The following is a 14,639-nucleotide window of genomic DNA, read 5'->3' as shown; positions in this document are numbered from 1 at the left end:
AATTTTAGCTACAACAATAAAAGAACTGAAGGTAATCAAGGGGATAAAGATTGGAATGAAAGAAATCAAATTTTTGTTATTTGCAGATAATATGATAGTGTATATAAGCAACCCTCAAAATTTTGCCAGGGAACTACTACAGCTGATAATCACCTACAGTGATGTGACTGGATGCAAGATTAACTCAAAAATATCAGTGAACCTCCTACGCGCAAATAACAGACTGAGAAAGAAGTCAGGGAAACAGTACCCTTCACACTAGCCACAAATAATATAAAATATCTTAGCATATTTCTAACCAAGTAAATGAATGACCTGTATAAGAAAAACTTCAAGTTTGTGAAGAAACAAATTGAAGAAGATATCCGAAGTTGGAAAAATCTCCCATGCTCATGGGTCTGTTGGATTAACATAGTAAAAATGGTCATTCTGTGCAAAGCAATCTGAATATTCAAGCAGTTCCTAGAAAAATTTCCACACAATTCAATATATACTATAAAAGGACAATTCCAAAATTTATATAGAAAAGCAAACAAACAAAAAACCTCTGATAGCTAAAGTAATTTTGAAAAATAAAAGAATATCATTGATTGGTCCAATTATAATTGTGCCTCTGTGTTGCCTTGATTTTTTGGGGGGTAATGGGGTGACAAACGATTTAGATCTCTATTTCCTTGTAGTAAGCTATAGAAAAATGCCATTTTGTTATGGTGTTTATTATTAAGATTATAATTTAATTAGAACATTTTCCCCTTCTCTTTCCTCCCTCTAAATTTTCCCATATAACCCTCACAACTATGTGTCAAATTCATTTTTTCATTAACTTTTATTATATATATACATGTATTTGTACACACACACACACACACACACACAAACACAAACACACACACACACACACACACACACACACATGTATTCCCAAGTATATGCTTATTGAATCCACATAAAGTTTCTTGTATGTATGTTTTCAGGCCTGATCACACTGGAAAACCAATCAGTGTGCTTCTCCCTGGGGAGCATTACCTCTTCCTCTGCAAGCATTACTCAGTTGCTTGTAGTTCTTTCTGTAGAGTAGAGGCCTTGTGGGCTTTTGCCTATCTAGTTTGGCATTTTTATCAGTGTCACCCTTGTTTAGAAAAGGTTTAGGTGGTCATGTTGGTGAAACTATGTCTGTAGCTTTTGATGTTACTATGATAACCAATCTAACAACAGTCCCCTTGACCCTCTTTCTCTTTAAATCTGTTGGCTACCTCTTCTGTAATGTTCCATTAGCCTGAGGTGCAGGAGTGTTTTGTAGATGTATCTGCTGGCACTGGGTTTTGGTATATGTGTTTGTTTGGTTTTGTGTTTCCTGTGGATTTGTACATAACCTCTGCTCTTGCAGCAGTTACCTGCAGAGTTTAGTGTTTCTGACTCTGGGGTACTCTAAATTCAACCCTCATGAATGTTGTAGGGATTTTCAACAGTCAATAATGGCTATTTACCATAGCAATGGGTTATGCTGTATTTAGTGATATAAGATAGTAGGGGCTTCTTGAAGACGTTTTCAGCATGGTATGACTTGCAGCCACACTCATTGTGGCAGTGCTTATTCATACACTATGCACGGTGGTCACAAAATCATTTTGTGAAGTATAGGTATTCATAGAAGAAATTGGATTAAACATTTCTAGGTCATTAGTCATAACAGTAAAGTTCCTAGGGGGTTCAGAGAGACTTCTTAAGTTCCTGGTAATGGGTCCATATGTGTACTTGTAGAACAAGACTTCCCTCTCTCCTTCCTTGCTTCCTCCCTTCCTCCTTCATTCCATCCTTTTCTCTCTCTTTCATTATTTCTTATATTTATGTTCTCTGAGTTCCCTTATCTCTTATTAATGCAGATATATCTTCTTCTCCATACTCTTCCATTCCCAACACTAAAAATGGGTACATACTTACATGTATACTTACATACATACATTATTCTATTTGCAAAATTTTCAGTTTTCTCACAGATACTGGGATATTATTTTGAATTTTACTCCCTTTCTCCTTGCATTTAATTCAGAACCACATTCAAAGTCACTTGTTTTTTGTCTGTGTCAATTCTGTTAAAACTAATATACTAATTGTTCATTTGTATTATCTTTTTATTTATTACATTTTCTTTAATATTCTATTCAACTTAACTATCCTGCCTATTTTGTTTGTTTTCCAAACATTTACGCCTTCAATCAGAACATAATGACAATAATATAGGTATTTATTTATTTTTAATTTTTTGTTTCCTTTATATCCTATTCATAGCCCATCTCTCATCAGCTCCTAGCCCCACCCTCTCTCCCTTTCCCCCTCCTCCTTCTTTTTGCCTCAGAAAAAAAGGGCATCCATTTTCCATCCACCCCAGCTCATCCACTCATGTTAGGACTGAGCATATCCTCTTGCTCTGTGGCCTGGGAAAGCAGTTCTGCCCAGGGGGAAGTAATTGAAAAGATGGCAAAAAATCCATGTCAGAGAGAGGGCCCACTCTCCTTACTAGGGAACCCACATGAAGTCAGAGCTCCCCATCAGCTATATCTTTGTATGGGGACTAGGTCCAGTCCATGCATGGTCCTTGGTTGGTGATTCAGTCTCAGCAGGCTCCTCTGGGCTCTGGTTAGTTGGCTCTGTAGGTCTTCTTGTGAAGTTCTTGTCACTTCCAGGTCACTTTCTCCTCCCCCTCATTTTTCCATAAGTGTCCCTACAGCATCTTTTTGGAGGCATTACTGTGTGGAGCTTCTCAGAGGACAACTCTGCTTGACTCTTGCCTGCAAGCTAGTAAAATATTGTTAATAGTGTCAGGGGTTAGTTCTCTCCCATGGGGTGATTCTTGAGTTGGGACAGGCATTGATTGGACCCTCCCTCACTCTCTGCTGCATTTGCTCTTTATATCTGAACATCTTGTAGGAAGGGTGAAATATGAGTTGAAGTTTTTGTGGATGAGTTGGTGTTCTCCTCCCTCTACTAGTAAGAGTTGTCTTCAGTTCTCTATGCCCCCCTGATACTAGGAGTCTGTGCTAGAGTCTATCTCATATCCTCCTGGGATTTTACCCTGATTTGTGTCTCCAGCTTGTCACACAGATACTCCTGCTTGCAGTTTTTTTTTTCAGACCTTTTGTCATTTCCCCTCTCCCCAGTTCCAATCTTCACCCTCATATCTCTGTTTCCTCTCCTATTTTGTTCCCTCTCTTCAACATTACTTCTATCTATTCTATTTCCCATTATGGTTGAAGTTTAAGTATCCTCCCTTGGATCCCCCTTGTTACTTATCTTCTTTGGGTCTGTGCATTGTGTTAAGTTTATCCTTTGGTATATGACTAAAATCCACTTATAAGTGAGTATATACCATAACATATGTGTTTTAATTTTCTGATAGTTCTATTATGTGTACCATATATGAATTTGTCCTTATAATTTTTCTTTTTATACTGTATTTAGTTTTTTTCAGTCCTAGTCATTTTGTTGAAGTTTCAACAACCTGTAAAGAAATGTGATGAATAAGGATGTTTTTCTGAAAATACATTATAGTCACTGAAGGTTTGACTTTGCTTAATGTTATACATGGGTATATTAAACCAGAGAATTAAATTTTCTTGATTTCCCAGCATTGCCTTTTATTCATTTTATGTTCTTTAGATACATTCTTTCAAAAATCCTGTCTTTTTCAGGAATTTAATATTTTAAATAATAATTATTAAAGTTCTTTAAATGTGTAGCATAGAGTTTGAGAATTTGATATATGTGCAGTAATCAAAACAGGGTGGCATTTCTATTATTTTCTAATTTTAAGCAATTTTTAATACCCTTTTTATATTACTTTGTAATATTATGCAAACCATGTATTCTTCCAATAATTTGTCAAGGTCTGCTTTCATTATTACCTACAGCTTTTATTGTTGACTTTAGTCATTTTTGAGATAACAATCAAAATTCACTTTCCTCTAAATTTTCCTTAACTGTATTAAGAACTGCTTTATTTTTCCTCTCTTATATTATACACCATAGATAAGATATAGATAGATAGATAGATAGATAGATAGATAGATAGACAGACAGATAGATAGATCCAAACAAACAGAAAAATTTTTAGATTAAAATTATGCTTGGTTTCAGTTATTGTCTTAACGTTAATATTTAGTATAAAATATTCACATGCTAAGATATCAATGTATTTCATAAAATAATATAAATTAAGTCCTTTAGTAGAGTTCATTTGGTGATTAAATAGTGTTACATATATATATGTATATATATATATCCATCCTTACTTATTATTGAAAATTATCCTGGAATTTTTTTTGCTTATTTCTCTTTCCCAATCTTTTCAATGTATTACAGGTTCTTTCAATTGTAAGACTTAATCTTAATTTTTCAACAGTCCACTGCTAAAATTGTTTGGATATTAGATATTTCTATTGTTTTAACTTTTTTCTTCCATCACATTCAAATCAATGTTTAGTCAACCAATGAAAAGGATTGAAATATTGTGAATCCCATCATTGAATGGACTTAGTTTTCCCAATATGAAGAAATCGTGTATCAAATGGATGATATAAAGAAAAGAAATGTGCAAAATTGAAACCTGAATTATCCCAAGAATATATTCTTAGCAAGAAGAAACTGATTTTGTGGAACTACTGAAAACAAAGTTAGAATAATGTCAGTGATGCTCAAGGCAATTATAAAAAGGTATGGAAGTCTGTTTCCCCAGACCTAATCCCTGTCTTGCCTGTAGCACTGCAACAGAACACCAGCTCCACCCTTCCTCCCTCCAGTCTGTCCATATCTCCTGTGGATCCTTACAGATCATTTCCTCCTAACGTGCCCCCAAACTCATCACTGTATCCCAGCTCCCAATTCTAAGAAGTACCTCCTGCTATGCAGAAGGCCACACCTCATGGAAAAACAGGTAGGCTCCCCTCAGGCTTTCCTTCTATGTTCTTTCTGTTCTACCAGCTACAATCCATTAGTCTCTTCCTGAGCATGCAACAGGACACCAGCTGAAGCCCCTTTTTCTCCATGCTCACATCCCTCCCCTTACTCTTTGCTGTACTCTAGTTTATTTTTTTATTTATTTTTTCTCCTTTATTAATTTATTCTTGTTACATCTCAATGGTTATCCCATCCCTTGTATCCTCCCATTCTTCCCTCTGTCCCATTTTCCCCTTATTCCCCTCCCCTATGACTGTTCCTGAGGGGGATTACCTCCCCCTGTATATGTTCATAGGGTATCAAGTCTCTTCTTGGTTGTACTCTAGTTTATAACTCCAGCAGGTAACAGCTGCTAAAACACAGGCCTTGCCTTCCAGTAAAAAGGTAGGTTGGCAGCAAATCATTTCCAACTCTCTTTATTGCCCCATAATCAATTCCTCAGTCTCATCCCAACTCTTGTAACAGAACACCAGCTGCAGGCTCCTTTCTGGCTACCAGTGGTTGGATACAAAATTAAATTTAAAAATATAATAGCCCTCCTATTTACCAATGACAAACGGAATGAGAAATAAATAACAGAAACAACAGTTTTCACAATAACATCAAATAATAAGAAATAGTTTGGAATAACTTTAACCAAGAAAATGAAATATTTACAGGATAAAAACTTTAAGTCTTTGACAAAAGAAATTGAAGAATATATCGGAAGATAGAAAGGTCTCTCATGCTCATGGATCTATAGGATTAATATAATAAAAATGACCATCTACATCATAACAAAAAATTTACAGAATCAATGCAATTCCCCTCAAAATTCCAACACTTTACAAGGTACAGACCTTGCAAGTACAATGATCAATTTCATATGGAAAAGCATAAAACTCAGGATATCTAAAACAATGATAATCAATAAAAGAACTGCTGGTGGTCACATCATTGCCAATTTAAAGACTTACTACAGCAGTGATTCTCAATCTTCCTAATGCTGCAACCCTTTACTACAATTCCTCATTTGCTTGCTAGTTCTTAAATATAAAGTTGCTAATGTGTTGAATGCCAATGTAAAGACCTGTAATTTCCATGGTATTAGGGAACTCTTGGTGAGGATACAAACCACAGGTTGAGACGTACTATACTTCAGACCCATATAAAAGTACAACATATTTGCATAAAACAGACATGTTGATCAATGAATTTAAATAAAGACTGAGACATAAATCCACATACACATATGATCACTTGATTTTGATTGTTTCATAGCATTTTACTTTATTATAATTTATTCATATTACATCCTGATTGTTATCCTCTTCCTCGTGTCTTCCAGTTCCCACCCTCCCTCCCTCTTCTGCCCTATTCCCCTCATAGACCCATGACAGAAGGGGACCTCCTTCCCTACAATATGACCACAGTTTATCAGGTCTCATCCTGATAGCCTGATTCTCCTTCCTCTGTGAGCCTCCCCACCAAAGGGAAGTGATCAAATTGGGGACACCAGAGTTCATGTCAGAGGGAGTCTCCCCTCCCTTCACAAGCATGGAGAAAGAGCTATTCATTGGCTCTATCTGAACAGGGGTTCTAGGTTTACTGCATACACAGGCAGACCATGGACATCAGCGAGCCACCACACCACTCAGGAAATGGAGACTATATCCAAAGGGCCCACCTGCTGTGTGGCTAGCCTGCAGTAGGAGCCATTACAATATGCAAGTATATGGTGGTCAGATGGAAAAGAAAGAGAAGTGGAAGAGCTTGGGCATTATGAAAAGAGAAGGGACTGAAGACTGGAAAGTGGAGAGGAGTAGCCTGCTGTGAGTAGCCAACCTGGCCACCTGGATCCAACTTGAGAGCCTAACCTAAGCTGCTGGTGAGGAACATGTCTGAATACATGCCTATGCAGCAGCACGGGTTGGTGTTGATGTCTGTGGCTCTTATTACCACAAGAGAACATGAGGATGTCCTTGGTTGGGGAAGCTGATAGGGATCAGTGAAAGGCCTAGGGGCTGTACATAAATGTCCCAGCCCCTCACTAGATGCTGTACTCTAGAGAAATGGCCCCATCTTTTAGTGGAGCCTGTACCTCACCTAGACAGCACTATGTACCTGTTCCTGGTAGCAGGAGTATGGCTGAGCAGCTCTGAGGGTGTTAGTGTTGAAGAGATGAGCCTGCCACTCATCTGCCAAGGGGGGATATGGGCACAGAAGTAATACCCCTCCCCCCGCCACTCACAACCTCCAGCAGTTAGTAAAGCTGCCCACAGGGTCAGGAGCTCAGGAACTCAGGAGAGCTAACTCTGGCCATCACCACCTGCAGCACTCAGGCCCTGCACCTCACCTCGAGAGCATAGCAGAACTGACTCTATTTGGCTGAATTCAAGAGGGCCAGCCCCAAAGAGAGAGTGCAGGAGAGCTGGCCCTACGATTTATCTGCAAATAAATGGCATGGGTTCAAGGGAGAAAGCCCTCTTTCCCTCTTGCTCTTTATGACCTTTGGCAGTTGGGAGTGGAAGAGCTGTCCCTGTTTGGTTGCAGCACTCCAGTGAGTGGGCCCTGCATGTGGCCCCCTGTAAAACAATAGAGCTGGCCCTGATGGGGAAGGCACTAGTGAGCCAGCCCCAGGGGTGCAAGATCAGGAGAGCTGTTCAGGCCCCTCCTAGACTGCCGCACTTGGGAGACTGGGCAGTGCACCCTGACCAAGCAGCACTGTAGAGCTGGTTTTGGAGGAATGGGTGTGGAAAAGCCAACCCCAGTGAGCAGGAAAGGTGACCCTGTCCCTGCCAATGGTGGTATTGGGTGGCCTATCTGGAGCAGTGCTGGAGATCTCATCATGTTGGTACAGATAAGGGAGAACTGGTAGGCTGAGCAGATCAGCGACAACCCTGTCCCAAACCTAGTGCTCTGAACTGGCCCACTCAAAATCCATAATTTGTTAATGGTTGTGGTGCAGGAAAGGGTCAGTCCTGCTGATCAAAATCTGCAGGATCACCATGATACAGGGCAACAACAAGATAACTGAGAGGAGTCCTGATGAGGATCCAATATTGATAGTGTCACCGAAGCCATATCTCAAACTAGACCAATGACTCATTGCAATGAACATTTGCAAATAAAGATGTGTGGACAGAGGGATATACTGTAGGACACACTGTGACATACTACAGCTTCCATAATGCAATGTTTTCTATGCTTCGATTTGTTGTTGTCCCCTACCCTCGTCTCTCTCTCTCTCTCTCTCTCTCTCTCTCTCTCTCTCTCTCTCTCTCTCTCTCTCTCTCTCTCTCTCTGTCTCTTGGTGTATATTTGTGTGTGTGTGTGTGTGTGTGTGTGTGTGTGTGTGTATTATTTGGGGGAGGGAGGTAGTAAGGGCAAAGGATGGATATGAGGGGACAGGGATATGAGCAGGATGGGGTGCATGATGGGAAGTCACAAAGAACAATTAAAAAGTTTAAAAATGAGAAGAGTACATTTACACAATGAGATATCACTCAGCTGTGAGAACAAGTGGTCTCTGACACTTGTGCCTGCTCCCAGGACTCTTTTCCTCCAAATTGGTTGTTGTGTCCAACTTAGATATGATAGTTTTTCATTCATCTTATATTTTATTTTGTCATGTTTGGTTGTTATCTTTGAGAAGCCTCTTCTTTCATAATGAGAAACAGAAGTGGGGGATCATGGGCGATGAAGAGGTGTGGAGTAACTGGAAAAAATAGAATGACAGTAAAATATAATCAGGATATGTTTTATGAGAAAATAATCTACTAGGAGAATAGATGAATAGACATATACATAAACAAATAAATAAAGAACAAAATGATATTCTAAAGTGGATAAAAAACACACCAAGAAGTCAGAAGAAAATCTGGTTATTTCAGAGCTTATCTGCGGATTAGAATAGGGTTAAAGATATTAATTTATACTTAAAGTATGATAATTCAAGGAGCTATATGCACTTATTACTAAAAATTTGAAATTCAATATTAGTAATGAAGTCCTGACTCAACTGTAGAATCAAAAATGCTGTTTTCAAAAGTGTAACTTGTGTAGTTATGGCATTAATATGTATGGAATTAACATCAAGAAAAGTGGTTCAGAGCCCTATATATAGTATAAATTAAAAAAAATACTCTCTAATGTTACCTGACATACCTGACATATACACTTTATTTTGCATTTTATACACTGTGATAAGTGATAGATACTTTTGACACTCTTGCTACACACATTAGTTTTAGCAGCTCAACTGTTGAAGTTATTTTATAGCCTAGGGATCTTTAATTTCACCATGTTCATTCTCTCCCTAAGTATTCTTTAACAAGTTTAATGAAACACATTTTTAATTAGCAATGCACGAATGAATAAATGTAAACAGATCTATGCCCCATGAACAACCCTTCTAAAGGAGTCTACAAGACTGCAAATAAAACTATAAACTTTTACATAGAAGATAGGTACTGTTAATAAGTAGGTATCAGACAGTAAAAATATAAAAATGTTAAAGTAAAATGATTTATTAAAGGTGACAACAAGAGCTAATGCTTTTATATACTTCTGTTTCTAATTTGAAGATATTTTAAAATTAAAATATAAAATCATATTCTCTTTCATATTCCTCCCTCCAAACCCTCCCATATTAACCTATCCTTTGCTCTGTCTCAAATTCATGGCCTCTGGCTTTGTTTTCTTTCATTGCTAACACACACACACACACACACACACACACACACACACACACACACATATATTTCACATATTCCAAAATACACAGATACAGTCTTGTATGTATAATGCTACCATGTTTATGATTTGAGAGGTGACCATTTGCTTTTGGATACCTGTGAAGTTATCTGTTCCAGAAACTTTTCTGGAAGATACATCCTTAAGTGTCAACAAAGGTTTGCCCAAACACGGACAGCGTAATACATGCTAACATGGAAGGGAAGTGTAAACTTTTTTAGGGCTTTAACCCTACACCAAGAATGACAGGCACCTAAGAAATTCTGAGAAAGAGATAAAGAGAAGGGAGAGGAGAGGGAGAAACATATGAATTCTAAGGTTACAGCCATGAGCCAGCATACTGAGTTAATGCAGTACAGAGCATGGAGCACAGAGCTCAAGGTAGTTATTGATTTGTTAAAATTAATTTTAATGATTCTTTTTTGGGAAAAATGTTATATTTTAAGCTTGTGGACATATATAAAACTGAAAGCTTAGTGTATTACTATATAAAGAAACACTAGCCAATAATGAATTTTCTGAAATATACTAAGTATATTAAGCCAGTATAGAATGAATTCTAGTTGGTATTTGGTTAGTAAAGCAAGCAGAAACTATCAAAGTTATAATTTCAAGCCATTATCTTGGGACTATTATTTATTATTTATGTGATTTATGAAAACAATCTTTCATATAAGAGTAGTTTTCACATAAAATGTCTAGCATCTTTTAAAATTATATTTGAAAAATAAATTTAGCATATATTTAAAGTAAAGAATGTGATGATTTGATATATGTATTTAACCACAACAAGAATGACAACAAATCTCATGGAAATAGTAAATATAATGGTACTTTCCAAGAGCTAGGGTCAGATTAGATGGCGAGATGTCAGTACAGTACAGATTTTCAGCTATATTAGTAATGTCTGAGTATCTCCTTAACTTTCCACTAGTCTTAATCTTCCTGTTTGTGTAGTGAAGAAAGTTAATCCTTTTCCATACATTTTAATATAGATATTTTTATTCAAAAAGATAATTAATACTTGAAAATGGCAAGGCAGTAACCAGAAAACCCATTTGTCTATTATACTTTCTTTTTTGTCCAATCATATTACAGTTATTATATTCCTAATATTTAGATTTATAACAGAGCTTTCAAGAATAGAAATTAGTTTCAGTGCCTTTAAATGTTGTTGTGGATGCCTGCCTTTTCTCCAACTCCTAGCAACCAATAATCTCATCTAAATAGAATCATAAAATATGAAACCTTGTGGTTACATTGCTTTTTTTCAGCACAGGATATTCAAGAGTAATTTATGTTCTTAAGTGTATCTACAGTTCATTTTGATTGCCAGGTGAGACACAGGCTGATTTATTGCTCCTTCTACCCACTAAGACCAGTTGAATTGCTTCTTGCCTGTTGTTATTGTGAATAAAACTGCTGTAAACAGTAGTATGCAGTGTGTTTTGTGCTAACATGTTTGTTAAATTCATCAGTAAGATTTCTGGGACTTACAACAATGTTTTGAGACTTTGCCAAAGTGTTTTCCCAAGTGGTTGTACTACTTTGCACTCCTACCATCATAAGAGTTTCAGATTTAGCTATCCTCAATTGTATTATCAGCTTTTATTCTATCCATCGTAATGAAGCTGTAGTGTTATCACACTGCAGTTTCCCTTTGGATTTCCCTAATAATCAGGGTAGTTCATCCTAGATTTTATGTTCATTTGCTACTTATATACTGTCTTTCATGAGACGTTCACTTAGATCTCTACAAATTTGATTGTGTCTTTTTCAAGTTTTAGTGTCATAATAAGCATTTTAAACATTATTAATAAATATTTATTTTGTATTTTCAATTCCACATGTGTATGTCACAAGAACTGTAAGAGTGTGGATGTAAGTGCATTTTGAAATATCTTCAAAAAATGTTTTTTCTCAGTGATTTATTTAATTTATAAATGCAAATTATCAATTTTAACTTTACATTAATAAATCTTGTTTCACCATCTCATGTATGTCTATTATGCCATTTATATCCTTTCTCTGCCATGACTCTTATCTTCCTTCCATCCAAATTAACTATTCACCCTTCCCAATAGTTCTTCTCCCATGTGGCATTTTGCTTTATGAGTCATATCATTTAACCTCTCCCACCAGTGTAATCACTGATTGGAAGTATCTAATAGAATCTAGACATTGTGGCCCCTGTCTGTAATCCTAGCACTCGGGGAGGCTGGCAGATCTCTCTATGCATGTGAGGCCAGCCTGATCTACAAAGGAAGTCCAGGACAGTCAGGGCTACACAGAGAAACACTGTCTCCAGGAGAAAAACCTGAAAAACAAAAAATGAGAAAACAACAACAACAAAAGAAAGAAAGAAAGAAAGAAAGAAAGAAAGAAAGAAAAAATAAGAGCCTTGTGTAGCCACTAGTGTTCACACTACTAAGTGACTCATCCTTTCCCTGAATATATCAATGAAAAATACTCCAGTAATGAAGATTAGAGTCCTCTTTCCCAATCCTCTATCTATATCTGACTTTTGACAGACCCAATGCAAACATCTGAAGTTTCTACAAGCTCATAATTGCAATAAATGTATCTTGCCCAGAAAACAGACTTCCTCCCCATTTCTTGGCACTTAAATTCTTATTGTTCCTTCTTCAATGCTTTCTGAACCTTAAGATGGTATAAATTCCTTGAATATTGTTAGAAACTCTTACAATCCTTAATCTCAGAATATTGTAGAACCAAAGTTATGCATAAGAGACTTCTCTGAAAAGAGGCTTCTTAGGATAGCATTCGTCTACATGTACCAACATAAATATTTATGACAGATTTCCACTGCACTCAAACTTTGTCAGGAAGGTTTCTGAATGCAGAGACTCATAACCACTCCTAAATGTTAAAAATAATCATCTACGAGTGTTCATCTGGACATGGGATATATATATCCATATATATATATGTCCCTGCCCATTTTCAAACTTCAAGGAATATCAGTGGAAGAAGAGACAAAAAAATTAAGAGTGAGATGATGTGGAAGAGTGCTTTGAAATCCTGACTATTGGATATGACAAAGTTGAATACAGGGACTCACAACAACTGTCCTTGTCTGCATATGACCTGAACAAATAAAGCCGAATAAAAATTCTAGCATGGATGAGAAAGGGTCTCCAGGTGACCTACATCTACCTTGGAAGTTATTGATATTTGATAGCTGCTGTGAGAAGCAGACATGTTTCAATTAGAAGGTATGACTATTGGTAATTTTCCCATACACAACCCATATGCATATGAGCAACACTATATTCAGTGGACTTTAAATAACATAGATAACCTTAAACCCCTACCCAGATCTAGCCAATGGACAGAACACTCTCCACACTTGAGTGGAGAGTGGGATATTACTTTCACACGTACTCTGGTGCCTCACATTTGACCATGTCCCCTGGAGGGGGAGACCTGGTGGCACTCAGAGGAAGGATAGCAGGTTACCAAGAAGAAACTTGATACCCTATGAGCATATACAGGGGGAGGAAATCCCCCTCAGGAACAGTCATAGGGGAGGGGAATAAGGGGAAAATGGGAGGGAGGGAAGAATGGGAGGATACAAGGGATGGGATAACCATTGAGATGTAACAAGAATAAATTTAAAAAGGAGAAAAAATTAAAAAAAAAAACAAAAAAAAATTTTTAAAGAAGAATGAAGTTGGAATGGATATCTGTTGGGGAGTAGAGGCAAGATAGAGAGAGTTAGTGAGCATTGGATATGAACAAGAAACATTGAATACATGTATAAAATTTCCAAATAATAAAAATAAATTATAAATATTTCATGATTTTCCTCTGCCATGGGTTTTTTGACAAGGTTTACGGTACTGCACATTGACTATGTTAGACAGGCACCAATTGTATAAGACAGTGATTGTTATTGAGTACATTGGGACTAGTTGGTTTGTCCTGTTGTTCAAAGAGTTCACAACCCAGTAAGACTATTGATGTCTTTCTTCCATAATCAGCCTAAAAAACATCTTCTGGGAATATGACAGTTAGGCATAGAGAAAGCTGTCTGTTTGCCTCCAGGTTGATTTCTCTACAGAACCAATAGTAATAGAGACTTCCTATATAATTCTGCTGGGTGACCAAGTAAAATTGCAAAATTCTGTATTGTTTGGGGACCTCTGGAGCCTTAATCACCAAATCAAGCAGAGGTGTCCTATACCTCACACAGCACACAGGTTTTTTTTAATAACTCTCATGGCTTTTAGGAAGAGGTTTTAATTTCCTGTGAGGTATTTCTTATCAAACCTACTGTTTGATAAATTATATATATATACATACATATATATATATTAATTTAGTTAGAAAAGAATTGCTTCCATATACACTTTTTGATATATGATTGGATTTGATTTACTCTGTTCACCATCTATTTCTCTTCCCTAACCCTAGCTGTTTACAGCTTAAACATTTCCAAACCCCACTCTTGACTTTTACATTACTTACACTCTACTATTCATGTTGGCATAATGTTCTTGTGGACTGTGAACAGTTTGCCCTTGTTCATTCAAATGCTCATTTCTCTACTCCACTATCGGGTTTCAATCAGGAGGTCCATTTGCACTGTTAAGTTTATTCTAAATAACTCCTGTTTCAAGATTGTATAAACAGGTCACCATTGGTTCTCTTTGTTGTCAATAAAAACAAACTAGCCAATGCTGAGCAATACCAGAGAATAGAGTGGGACATCGTAATCCAGTGAAGGGAGGAGAAAGAGAAGGAAGGAAATAATGTATCCATGAGGACAAGACATATAAACATCAGGAGAAATTAACCTGTCCTAGGAGATGATTCAAAACAAGTATAATGTGGGGAATCTAAATGGGAAGAAACTATACTAGCATGGAAGTTTAGGATAGAGTAATTATTGGCAGCATTTGTGCTATAGGCTAATTAAATAGATCCTG

This window comes from Acomys minous (assembly GCF_964271855.1).
Source record: "Acomys minous genome assembly, chromosome: 7".
NCBI lineage: Eukaryota > Metazoa > Chordata > Mammalia > Rodentia > Muridae > Acomys > Acomys minous.
The sequence above is the reverse complement of the archived record's forward strand: the minus strand, read 5'-3'. Positions refer to the sequence as shown.